The sequence below is a fragment of the Aythya ferina genome (assembly GCF_964211825.1).
Source record: "Aythya ferina genome assembly, chromosome: 1".
NCBI lineage: Eukaryota > Metazoa > Chordata > Aves > Anseriformes > Anatidae > Aythya > Aythya ferina.
The window spans coordinates 107874292-107887340 of record NC_140296.1 but is presented as its reverse complement, the minus strand read 5'-3'; the positions used below and the strand labels follow the sequence as shown (position 1 = coordinate 107887340).

General features: G+C 34.7%; 1 long non-coding RNA gene across 1 annotated transcript in view; it reads left to right on the top strand.

The window, feature by feature from the left end:
* LOC311434614 overlaps nucleotides 1–6384 on the top strand; it is a 49600-nt gene extending 43216 nt beyond the window's left edge. Inside the window, exon 3 of the long non-coding RNA XR_014691599.1 lies at nucleotides 6245–6384. This is a non-coding gene — a long non-coding RNA (uncharacterized lncRNA). The remainder of the gene's footprint in view (nucleotides 1–6244) is intronic.
* The last annotated feature ends 6665 nt before the right edge of the window (nucleotides 6385–13049 follow it).

The window sequence follows — 13049 nt, the reverse complement described above, 5'->3', positions numbered from 1 at the left end:
TAGAAATCAGTTTGAAAGTAGAAAAAAATAGGAGCTTTTAATTGTATGTGCAACTCAGTAAGTAGCTTGTAAACTAGCTCTAACTAGCTCTAACTATCTCAGCGGACCTCACCTGGTGCAAAGCAATGTAGCCCACTGAAAGCCAGGGACAGAGACTGCAGAAGTGGGTGCAGGTCCTTCACTGCCCTGTCCATGTGCACCAGCTGCACTCTGGGTGAAGAAGAGATGGCTTTGTTATGCAGCCTGCTGTGCCAATTCCTTTATGTCCATCACCTGTGGGACCTGCAGGAGGGTGACTCTGTGGCTTCTTTGTGTGACCAGGCTTCCTCTGTAGCAAAACCTAGGTGTGTGAGAGAGTTACAGGAGACAGTACATGGCCAGTCTGTGTTCAAAGACCAGGACTATGGGGAAGAGGCAATGCTGTACTCCACCACCAGTAGAATTAGACATAGTTAATGTGCCAGAGGATTTGGCATGTCTACATAATTTAACCAAACAATGTGTGAAAACTTTCTTCATTACATGCCCTTTATGTAGAACTTTCCTTATAACCAACTATAATTACTTATGTACAAGACCTAGAATAATGATTTGAAAGGTCAGATAGTTCCACGAGCACATGTCAATCCTAACAGAGTGGACGGTAACATGGAGAACTTCTGAGAACTGTATGCTTGCAGGTTAACATGTTCATGTGGGATCTGTCCACCACTTTATGTTGAAGATAGATTTCCTTGGCACTGGCAATAGCAACAGGTCTGACACATAAGTCTGTTATCCTCCCTCACAATCTTTTGAATATATTACTTGGGCAGCTGAAATGGTCTCCATAGCAGCCTACCATTGCAACAAGTTGTTGGAGAGCCTAATTTACTTCTCAGTTGCTGCATCTCCTACTTATAAAGGACATATTTTTGAATCTATAACATTAAGCACTTTCATTTGGAGAGTAAAATCACTGATGTTATTTTAAATTTGTGAAATGCATACTATTCTTCTGTTTAGTGGGGGTGTTTCATGGGTAAATTCCATATTTTTTTTATAAGAAATTCCAGATTTATATCAATAAGAAATATAAATATATATAAAGTAGGAAATTGCATCTAAAACCGCAATTTGAAAATGGATTGTTCATGAAATTGGATCAGGTTCAATTTTATTGTCTTCATCATGAGTTACGAGTTTCCTAGATGGACAACTAGTGGAAAAACAGGTACTCTGTAAGAAACATGATTCTTTGATTTAATAATTTGATTTATACAAATTTCAAAAGAGAAGTGTGATACTTTCAATTCTCATCATAATAGGTAAAGCAAGGAATACGTAGTCCCAACCATTACTGTATTTTTCAAGTAAATTATATATTACGTGGTGAATGGCTTAAAACTTTCAATGTGTTTTTAATATTTATGTGGTTTAATGTTTTAAATATTTTATAAGGTTCCACTAAAAAGTAAAAGCAAAAGGTGATGTAAAAGAGGAAGGGAAAATGAAGAATATTATTTAATGGACCTTTGTACTTTCAGACAAAAAAAATACTTGAAAAGAGTGGTTGTCTATCATTTCTTCTTTATACCACAACAACATAAAATAGTAGTATTCATTACATGGCAAAAGAAAATTTGTGACAATGCTTAAAAACCACGTATATACACATATATACATTTAAATAAGTTTCTTTAAAGAGAAAAAAATCTTGAGATTAAATCTTTGTTCTTACTGTCTAAACCGGTTTACTTTCTTAACTTCTTAAACATGGATCACTATTTGAAAATACAGTCCTTCTTCTTAGTCAAAATGTACTCAGATCTGCTGATCTACATTTGATTTGGTGCAACAGATGTTTTACAAAAATGGCTGGAGTATAGACTGGCATTTATGAAGCAGAGAAACAATGGGCTTGATTTTTAGAAACAGCTTAGCTGAGTCTAAGCCTTACAAGCTGAAGTGCAATGTTCAATTTATGACCTATATTTAGGAACAATATAGAACTTTAACAGTGACAGAAACACACACTCACGTATATCTATAATTTTATGGGAAGGAAACAATTACTCCACTTTTTTCTCCTCATCATAACAGTTTAAGGAACAAAACACAATATTATCTTCCTTCATTTCTGTTTGAAAGTTGCTGTATTTTGGCAGGAGAAGCCCCTTCCTAGTCTATGGATAAGGACTGAGCAGGAGAAGTGTAGTACAGCATCCTGGCAAAGGAACTATTGTAATGTATATTGTGAAAGTGTATATTGAGAAAGTGTATTATTGTTGAAACTGTCAGCCTGTTGTGTCATGCAAATACCATACCATTCTATGATTCTGTGATATAGAGCAGCATGCAGCAGGCAGAATACATTGCTCAGGGTGCTGCATGAGTATTTTATTTCAACTTTTCTAGTTTAATTGAAGGGAAGACTAAATTGTTCATTGATTAACTCATCATGATACTATATGAACTGATGTGTCTTGTATCTTCTTTACCTTCTGCCTGATTCAATCTTCTCAGTAATTGAATGTTTTTAAAATGTTAGAAAGGACATGGTTATAAACTCAGTAAGACATAACTGTAGAAATTTACTACGATTTCATTCAAGAGTGTAAAAAAAAAAAAAAAGAGAGAGAGAGAGAGGAACGGAGAGGAGAGGAAAGGGAAGGGAAATAAAAATGATGGAACTGTTCCTTTAACCCAGTCATGAGCTATAGAGCTGGTTTTCACACAAACTGCAATTTGTAGGCAACTCAAAATATCTGAGCTATTTTAAAATTATTTTGAAAATCAATTAGGTCAGTAGCTTAGCAGCTAATTAAAACAGAGCCAGTTTTTAGCCAGCCTAATGGGGGCGGAGAATGGCAGAAATATATCCACAATCAATAAACATTTAATTCTGCATACTCAGAAAAGGGGCCCAATTATTCTTCTCAAAGGAAGAAAGCAGATTTAAAAAGAAGTCCCAAAGTAATACTAACAAAGCTGAAGTTTATATGCTTAGTTTTTACCTCTGAGTTTTAGCAGCCAGGCATCTATTCCTGAGAAACAAGTTTTGTTATAAATATTTCACCTTTCAAATCAAGGATAACAACAATAACAATATCCCACGAGATTTAGTTCTGTTCACCTTATCGCCCATGTTCCAATAGCATTGCTTTCTTTGTATCACTTGCCTACCTCTTACTAAAATGATTTCCCTTCCCAAGATATTTGTAGAGATAGTCTGGATGGCTAAAATATAACTGGTCGATTGTTTGTCTTAATTATCCTAATAGATTTATAGCGAGGTGTTGGAACAGAGCACTAAAACTGAAATAAAGTGTATCCATTTGTCTCAACGCCCTTATTGCTGAATTTGTTTGAATGCTTTTAAAGCTAGCAAGATAAACTAAATGAACATGCTTCTGAGCAACTGAGTTAGTCTACTCCAATTGGTCGTATAGCATGAGCATGGTGGGGGTTAAAGAATGCCAAATGTGATTCTCTTAATCTTTTCCAATTCATTCAATCTTAAACCTCCTCAGGTCTGAAGGTTATGAAGATGACAAGGGTAAGGTTATGCAGATTATAGAATCATAGAAATATTAGGGTTGCAAAAGACCTTCAAGACCATCTGGTCCAACCATCACCCTACTACCAATCTCACCCACTAAACCATGTCCCTAAGCACCAAGTCCCACCTTTCCTTTAACACCCTCAGGGATGGTGACTCTACCACTTCCCTGGGCAACCCATTCCAATGCCTAACTACTCTTTCTGAGAAGAAATGTTTCCCAATTTCTAACCTAAACCACCCCTGACTCAACTCGAGGCCAATCTCTCTAGTTTTAGTCTTTGTCTCCAAGAAACGTAGAGGCTACCTGAATTAGCAACTTTCCTTGACCTTTCTTCTATAAGATAACAGTAAATGATTTTTGATTCAAACTTGTTAGGTTCATTGTATTTTTCTGGCTAATGTGTACTTGATGTCTTGCGAGTATCAACAAATATATAAAGCTTGCTAACAGCCCAACTCAAATACTTCTTAAACTGAATCACAATGGAAATTTTTGTAGAATTTCTGAAATCTTAACAATAAAAATAACTGTGCTTTCATATCTCCAGCTAAGCACCACTGAATTAGTATTAGCGCAGCATTGCTTTGTTATGTAAAAAATAAGGTTCTAATTCAAGGTGGCATGGGTAAGGGAGCATAAATCTCTTCCCAGTTTTGGCTGTGCCATTAGCAAACAACCAAATCCATAAAATTAGAGTGCAGTGACTACCATACCCACCCCCAAAAACGGCCTTCATAAAACTTACTGTCTTAAAAAAGGACTGAACCTTTTCTTGCTGGTGGTTCTCTACACACTCTTGTCACACACATGCAAATAGCTGCCCCCAGCTTTTAGGGTCTGATTTAATTTCAACTGAAAGTTTCGTTGTCTGTAAATTGTTGTTGATGATACTGTTTCCTTCACTCAAAAAAGAAACATTATGGAGCCAAATTGTTATTTTGAGAAGTGCCTAGAGATACTCAGGTGGGATGTCAGAATTGCAAAGTGATATAATATGAAAGTCAATATGAAGTTTATTGCTACCTTCTGTCTATATCATCAAAGTTTTATTGCACCTTATAAAGTACCAACCTGTGTATTCCTAGACAAGGATTTAGTTTAGTAACTATATTTCTAGAAAATCTACAGGTATCTTTAAAGTAATGCTTCTAAGACCCAATTCAAACCTATAGGTAGGATTTGGGGGGGGAGCGCCTAGAGAGATGAAATGAGAACAACAAAAGCTACAACTTTTTAAAGAATAATTGCTGGGCAACATGTAAAAGGGACTTAAAAATAGTCTTGCTTCCTTGCTTGCTTGAATTTCTTGGCATATATTTTCTGCTTTTAGGTATCTGTTAAAGAAGATTTTTAAATGCCTGTGAAAAGGATATATAGCAATGAGGCTGCAGGGAAAATAAGGCAGTGTATCTGTTATGTGAGCTTACAAAAATCAAAATTTGGTACCATTCTTATCCTTTGAGTTTGTCTGTAGTCCAGTGGCAATTCTTCAATTTTCTGTTTAAAACTGTTGGACATGAACATACGTCCATGAACACAGAATTGTAACTGCAACACTGCACCTCAGAAAATATGCTACAAATGTTTGGACATCATGAAATAATTAATATGCTTAAATCATATTCTTCAAACAAAAAGCATTGGCTTCCTAATAGACACCATACACAAGGAGACAGATGACTGATGTAGATTGATTTAACTTCAATTTCTTAATACTTTTCTTCAGGATAAATCAATATTGGTAGGGTTTTTTTTGTTTGTTTGTTTGTTTTGTTTTAAGGTGTTTATAAAGCCCATACACATTTTGGTAAAGTAATATTAACAACAGTAGATTTCAAATACTAAAATATTAAAAAAAGGAAGGGGGGCAAACAAACACAAAAGGATTTGGTTCCTTGTTAATAATTTCTTGTGAATTTAAATTTCATTTATCTCAAAAATACCACAGGTATAATTGTTCCTTCAAATGTCTTCATTGTTGTATTTCCCAAGAATTATACTAACCATAATTGAAAGCTTTATGTACTAATCAGTTTGGCCATTCATTACCTTGTCATAATTTACAGTTAGTTCCTCACAGTATATGTTGTAATGATTGAATAGGATCCTTGAAAGAATATCTTCAATAATAATAAAAAAAATGGTTGAAAGCAATTTTTATTTGTTCATTTTGTTGGTTTTGGTTTCTTGTATAAGGAGAAAAAAAAAAAAGTCAATGTATTTGGAGCACATACAGCCATGAATATGATGAATTTTGCACAGAATTATGTTTCAGAAATGCTGCCTATTCTGAAGTCCTTGCCCATACTAGTGAAACCAAATTGATATCATAAACACAACAGTGGGAAATGTTGATACATTTTTCTAGAGTGAGCAATATTGTAAGTTCTGTGATAGATGTTGCCCTGTGACCGTAACAGACAGCCCTTTATAGTCTGCCTTTAAAGATCAACATGTTTGGATTATATTAGTTGAAAGAGAAGAAACATATCCCAAATCAAATGAAACTCCATGGGGAAAGTTCTGCTTTCTTTCTTTTGTCTGAATTTTTAGTTCATATGTCAGCTGTAAAAACTGTCTTTCATTTTAAAAGGCAGTGTGACCCTGATCCATCTCTATAGCTAACATTTATGGCAGTGTGTTAGAAAAAGAAAAAAGGTGATTTATACATTGGAATTATTTTTTTTCTCATTTTGTAGGTTCTTTCTAATGGGTAAATAGATTAGAAATATACAATCCAACAGCATGGGGCACCATTACCTTCTTCACATTCAGTTTAATAAATCAGGAACAGAGGCTTATGAAGGAACAGAGACTACAGTTTTTCTAGTTTTGGAGAGTTAATGTAAGTGACCCTGACATGATTTGAACTCTCTTACCAGAAAGAAATTGACATTTAAAATAAATATTTTGGGGGGGTCCCTCTTTACAGAAAATTAATAGGTAAAGAATCTAGCTCCATTTTCTTGTCTTGTATTCTTGATGTATAAATTATGCTAGCCTAAAGTCAATTCTCTTATATTCCTCAAAGGAGGTGAGAAGAAACAATGTGATCCTACAGCTCTTCAAGGTTGATAAATATTGTGTTGTATTTTCAACTGTCTCATTTCTATTAGGTAAAAGTTCCTCTTTTGGCTTTTACTTCCTCAGAATAGCTTTAGTTTTTAATTATGCCAGATTTGTCAAGGTTACTATGTAAATATTGAAATAAATACGCCCTCCTCCAAGTTTTTTCATGAGACAAGTTATGTCATAAAATTTATTAAAATGTATCACTCTTTTAAAAAAATCTGGCTTTATTCTAGAAATTTTTCTGATCATAACTTTCATAGACTTAGGTGAACTTTATCTCACATGTTCTTTGTAAAAATGACAAACTCCAAAGTAAACTACCTTTGAAAAAAAATAATTAAAAATTTTTAACACTTCAGTTTAAATTTGATTCAAGCTCTTTCAAATGAGCAAATTGGAGAAGGGAACAAGTTCAAACCTACATATTCATCATAACTTTAATAGTTTGGTTAGGAAATGAATTAGCTATTAGACATCTATTTAAATATTTTGTGTGCATGTGCAGGATGTTCAACTCAGTAAGACTGTATGAAAACACAAAGAGAAAAAAATTACAATGCCTGGTTTGATGAGAGAGATTAATCCATATTCCTCATCAGTTTAGAGCCTATTATATATAGAAACAGTAGTGTTCTTTTCATCCTAGCTTCAGTTGCTCATAATTCTTTTAAGGCACTAATTAAATGTCTTATATCCAGCAAGTAATACAGCCTACTGCCTCTGACAAATGGATCTTTGGCCAAAGCCTATCGAGTACTTTAAAAATGTCTGAAAAATAAGAATACTACAATGCACTGCATAGAAACCTTAAATATAATTTCAAGGAGGAAAAAATAAAATAAAATAAAATAAAATAAAATAAAATAAAATAAAATAAAATAAAATAAAATAAAATAAAATAAAATAAATAAAATAAAATAATAAAGCATTCTTTGATGAAGTTATGAAGGAAAGATCTATTATAGGATGAAAGTCTGACCTTCTGAATTCTTTGCTGAATCTTTGAGGTAGAGTAGGTAAATTTCCTTGATAAGAATGTTAATTCTATCTTAAGCAATACATTTAAAGAGAAGGTCTGTGACTCTTCCAAAACTTCAGAAAGATCCTCTTTTTAAAAGTAAACTATTTACTAAGGAAGGGCTTTATCCTCACCTTTTCTCAGAAACCTCAAGATGAAATTTCAGCAACAGATTGTGCAGAAATCCGTTCACGTGGCTGTCAAGTTGCAGCTAATTGCATTCCAGCTGTGCGTTTAACCATTTGGAATGAAAACTTTTGGGCATTTTGTCTCAAAACGTGAACTGGAATTCACAATGCAGGGAAATTCTTGTCTATTTAGAGATTCATTTTGTAATGTTTCAGCTTCCGTTAATTAACACTGCTTGTTGAGCCTTTCTTAGTACTAGTTGTAAGGGGTACCTTTCAGAAGACAGACTAGAAGCCTTATGCTTCAAGCCATGCTATACTTCACAGGATAAATAAAGCCAGCCATGAATTGAGTCAGTATCTCAACATAGTTAATGTTGTGCCATTTACTGGCACTGGAAAGGAAGTGAGAACAATAGATAATATAGTTTAATGTTCCCAAATCTATTGAAAGGGGAGTCCTTGAACCTAGTGTTCATTTCAGCCATTAGGCTCTTAGTTGTGGGGTACTATTTGAGTTTTTAAGATCAGACAGTAAAGTACAAAATTAAATTTAAAACAATAATACCTAATGCTGTAACCATTTTTTTTCTTTGTTTTCTATACCAGTGGCCAGAGCTGATGACATTGGTGGCTACAAGTAGCAAGCAAATACCTGTCCAAGCCAGCTGAGTCGGCCAAACGACAAGCACAAAGATGGAAGAAATAAAAAGACTCAGCCACCATATAGATACACTTCCCTTACATGCACACCAACTCTTAGTTGTCTCTCTCCTTTCTTGCCCTTCCTCAAGATACTTTTCTTTATGGTATTTCATAAGCTGGAAGAGCACGTCACTTCTGTATGGCACAAAGAAACAAAAGATACTTCTCAAAAGTACAGAATAATCACTTTTGTCGTCTGAAGTAACAGAAATTTGAAGTCGAAAAACCTGCTCTGAACCTTCCAGTGGTATCCTTACTGTTGTTGTTCCTACATGAAGGAAAAACAGAGGGTCCAGGAGCAAATGCTGAGGTAAATCAGACAGTGATGGGTATGGAAGCAGTGTGTAGTGTCAGTACAAAAGGAAATTTAATTTCTTTAATTTATAAAGATCATTTTATTTAAGATTTCACAGTTCCGTAGAGCAGCTACTTCCCTGTGTATGTGAAGAATAATGAGATTAAAAGAAAGAAACTCAAAACAAAATCACTTGTAGGAAGGTGTTGTACATCATGTATAGCTTAATAATTGTGGATCTAATTCTGCCAAAATTACTTCAGGCATTCTCAGGTAGTGCTAGTGAAATAAAAATTCAAAAGCTATTGAGATGACTCATGGAGAAAGTCAGTATTTATTGAATGAGATTCACCTTTCTAAAAGTGACTATTTTTTATGTACCATAATTGTTGCACTTATATCATGCTTTCAAAATGTGATGATCATTTAAGTGCTTCATGTTTGTGCTTTGCTTTATTCTATTCAAAGAACAAGTCTGGAAATGTTTTCGTTTTACTATGGTAGTGGCCCAGATCAGGAGGGCTCACGTACACCTTGAGTTGTCTGTCTGAGCAAATGTGCAGGCAGATCCTTTCATTTCCAGTTATAATTGTAGCTCAGTTCTTTTTTGCCTATTTAAATGCAAAAAGAGAAATGAATACACATTACTACTTCCCTATCCCTAGTCATTTATTTTAGTAAATGGCTTGCTTACACTGGCTTGGAAGTTGGAGGAATGGTGCTCCTTCATTACTGCTTTAGCATCTGTGTAGGGAGCTGCAGCCCTGTTGAGTTTAACTAAAAAAGGAAACCTTTATTCTCTCTCTCTCTCTCTCTCTCTCTCTCTCTTAATTTCCTCAATATCAGGAGCAAAAGAAATTACTAGGCAATTTGTGGTGGATTCCATTAATTTAAGGTCTCTGTAACTTTCCATGTGATACAATAATCTGCATTTTTTTTAGTGCTATTTTTTTTTCTCTTATTCATGGTAATTTTACATCAGTGTGACTTCTTTGACATCACATACACCTTATCTAGATGGAAAAGAAATGAGGATCAATTTTTTACTCCTCCCTGTTCCATTCCAAATATATAACAATTCCTGTGCTTAAAGCATTGCTACCCTGGTCACCCTGTCTTCAAAAAAAAATGTCTCCAAACAGCATCTGCAAAGGGACGAAGAGGTCTTGCCTAATTGCACCTTTTTATGTGCAAGAACTTCAAGTTTAATTGGTACTACTTAAATGTTAATATTGTTAATAATAGCTAATTTTTTTATTATTTTTTTTCCCCAGGGAAAAGGGAAGTGAAATGATAAAACTATGTTAATAGAACATTATTATTATATAGGGATAATTATGAACCCGATGTGGTGAGGTGGAAGTTTCATAGAACTTCAGCAATCATTTTTCAAAAACCTCTTCTATCACAAAATGCAAGCACAGTGTACACCAGCCGGGAAGGAGACAAGCAAATTTCACAAGCAGTTGTTCATCTAGCAATGTAAACAAGAAGAAAAACCACCCCATCCCCATGCTCTCAAGCTCCAGAACATCTCTCAGATCACTCTCATTTGTGGCAAGGTAAGTGTGTGTGCACTAGTCACATGTTATAGCTGCGTTGTCAGATTGGCCACACCTAGAAATCAGATCTACTGGCCTTTTGAAGTTAGTAAACTATACAAGGAAGATATTTTTGTGCCTGGATCCCACCCTTCCCACCAGTGTAAATACTTTCCTCTGTTGTTTCCAGCTGTGAAAGGGCATTCTGCTGTTTGCCCCTTAGGCCTAATCTGGCTCCCATCCAGACTCTTTTGTTTGTTTGCTTGTTTCTCAACTTCATTCATTGCAGCCACCAAAATTGGCTGCTTGCATGGCAGGCTGCCAAGGTATTTGTAGTAGGACTCTGGTATGCTTGCTCCCACTTAGCATCACTCTCAACACGTTTTTTGTAGCATGATCCCCTCCTTACTGTGTCTCTATCCAGGAAAAACACACATAATTTTGCACTTCTTTATCTGCATCTTCCAAACAAGTCAATAGCCCCTTTGTTGCTTGCATTTACTCTGTTTGCAAGCAGAAACCAGAGTACATGTAAATGATATTTGTCTTCCTCTCTGAAGCTCTGTGAATTTAAAATAAATAAATAAATAAAAATGTTCTGTGAATATTGTACATAAGATGTTTTAATTTCTGTAATGAATATCTTCATTGTGGATCTCTGCTGTTAACTAGCAGAGGAAAGCTCACTGCCAGTTCTGTGGTTTAATCCTATACCTAAAATAAATGTTTCTGGTCATGAAAAAATTTGCAGTGAAGGGGAAATCCATTCCCCTGTATTTGCAAACTAGATATAAGGAAGCTTATTCCATCACCAAGGAAAAAGGTACTTAATTTTCTAACAGGAACTGTTGTGTTTCATAGAAACTTCTGAAATGTTGGAACACAAATAAATTTCCCCTCAAAAGGTAACGTTGAGTCTCATGTAAAACCATTGAATGTTGTAAATTCAAAATTCACTTCCAGCATATATTCTTCAATATTTACTTACCCTTAGGGGTTTGCCCTGACAAACTTTTTTTTTTTTTTTTTTTTTTTTTTTTTTTTTTTTTTGGGGGGGGGGGAAGGTACCTGTCATTGTTTCTCTGACTCACACTATTATATTGATATATTGATCTTTTATAGCATTAGAAATCTTGAATTTATATATATATATTTTTAGGAAACTACTCCAGGTATCTCAGGTGCCATTATTACACTACACACAACTGTGCCAGCCTGGATATACTGGAACTGGTAGGTATCTTGCTTGTATTAATGCAAAATGATGATTCTTAAGGGAATAGATTTACAGCACAGTGATCATTGTTGACGATACACTGATCCAGTTTTTAACATAAGACTTGGAGCATCATTTCCTCTTAGAACCTTGAACTTCCTTGAAATCTTCACGTTTTTCTCTTTATTTCAATCAGCTTTTCATGAAATGCAAAGTTCAAACCTGCCAGTGCTCTTCAGCTAATGATCATAGAAAAACATGTCTGGAAAGGACCTTGCATTTTTGTATCATTTTGTTTGTGTGATATTTTGGAATGTTCCCTAGAAAAAGAAACTTATCTGCAATACTCTCTTTTTATCAACCTTTCCTTAAAGCTGCCAAGAACCTGACAGAGATTAGTGTTGAGGGGGACTATTTGGTTAAGGAAAATGACATAAATGAGGTATTCCTGCTGTTGCCACTTTGTTAGTACTGAATTTCCAAGTATGGATGCAGTGATTTTTCTGTAATACCTCCTGTAGTGCTCCACAGCCACTGTTGTGAGGAATTTAACTAAACTGTTTCTAATTAGTACTTTTTACAGGAATTTAAATAAACGCTTGTCATCACCCCTTCTTCCATTTGCAAGTAAAGCTCAGTAAACTGTTTGCTAGAAGCAATATTGCTAACTACCCTGTCCAAATAAAGACAATACAAGGTCAATGACTGATTCTTTGGTGATGCTCCTCACATCATTGGCCCTACACTGCATAAGTAGAAAGACGGTTTTGTATTAATTTTTAAAGTGCCATTCAACTTGGCACTTTGGAGAATGAGATCAAAAGATTTCCTGTACTGTGAAATATAATTTTTATATGTGTGTATGTATGCTATAGACGGTCAATATCTCCTTCATTGACTGGGAAAAGTGTATTTTCTGGAGTCTGAAAATTTTCTCCAGTGAACTTCATACGTTGTCTTTGTTACATTATTCTATTTCTTAGGTCAGAGAAGAAATTGTGACCAAGGTTCTGCCTGTCATACCCAGCATTGCTACTTCACCTTTATTAGTAGTAAATACTTCCCTCTTTTATTTACCTCCCTCTCTCTTCTTTCTAACAATGTGTATTGTGTCCTGGATGACCATATGTGTTCAATAATTTATTCAATATATTCATTGAGCCTTATTAAAATTTAAAGCAACTCTGTTGTAAGGAATTTTGTGTGTGTAGTTTTGGTATGAAGTCAGTCCACAAGTAGAAGAAAACAATCAAATCTTATAGTGCAGTTCTTGCACATGTTCCATAGTGGTACGGGGATGAGCAGCAAGCTGAATGAGTGCATTGGTGTCAGACAGATGAATGAAACACCAACTTTGACTGAAAAATCCAAATTTGCTTCAGTGGTATTTCTCTCTTTGTACTTCTGTTTTTATAATTTCTACAAATAAAAAGTAAAATAAAATAAATTAACCTTCTCCTCCCAAAAACCTTGGCATATAAAATAAAAAATTAGAAACAGATAGAAATTAATTGATTTCCTTGGTCAAT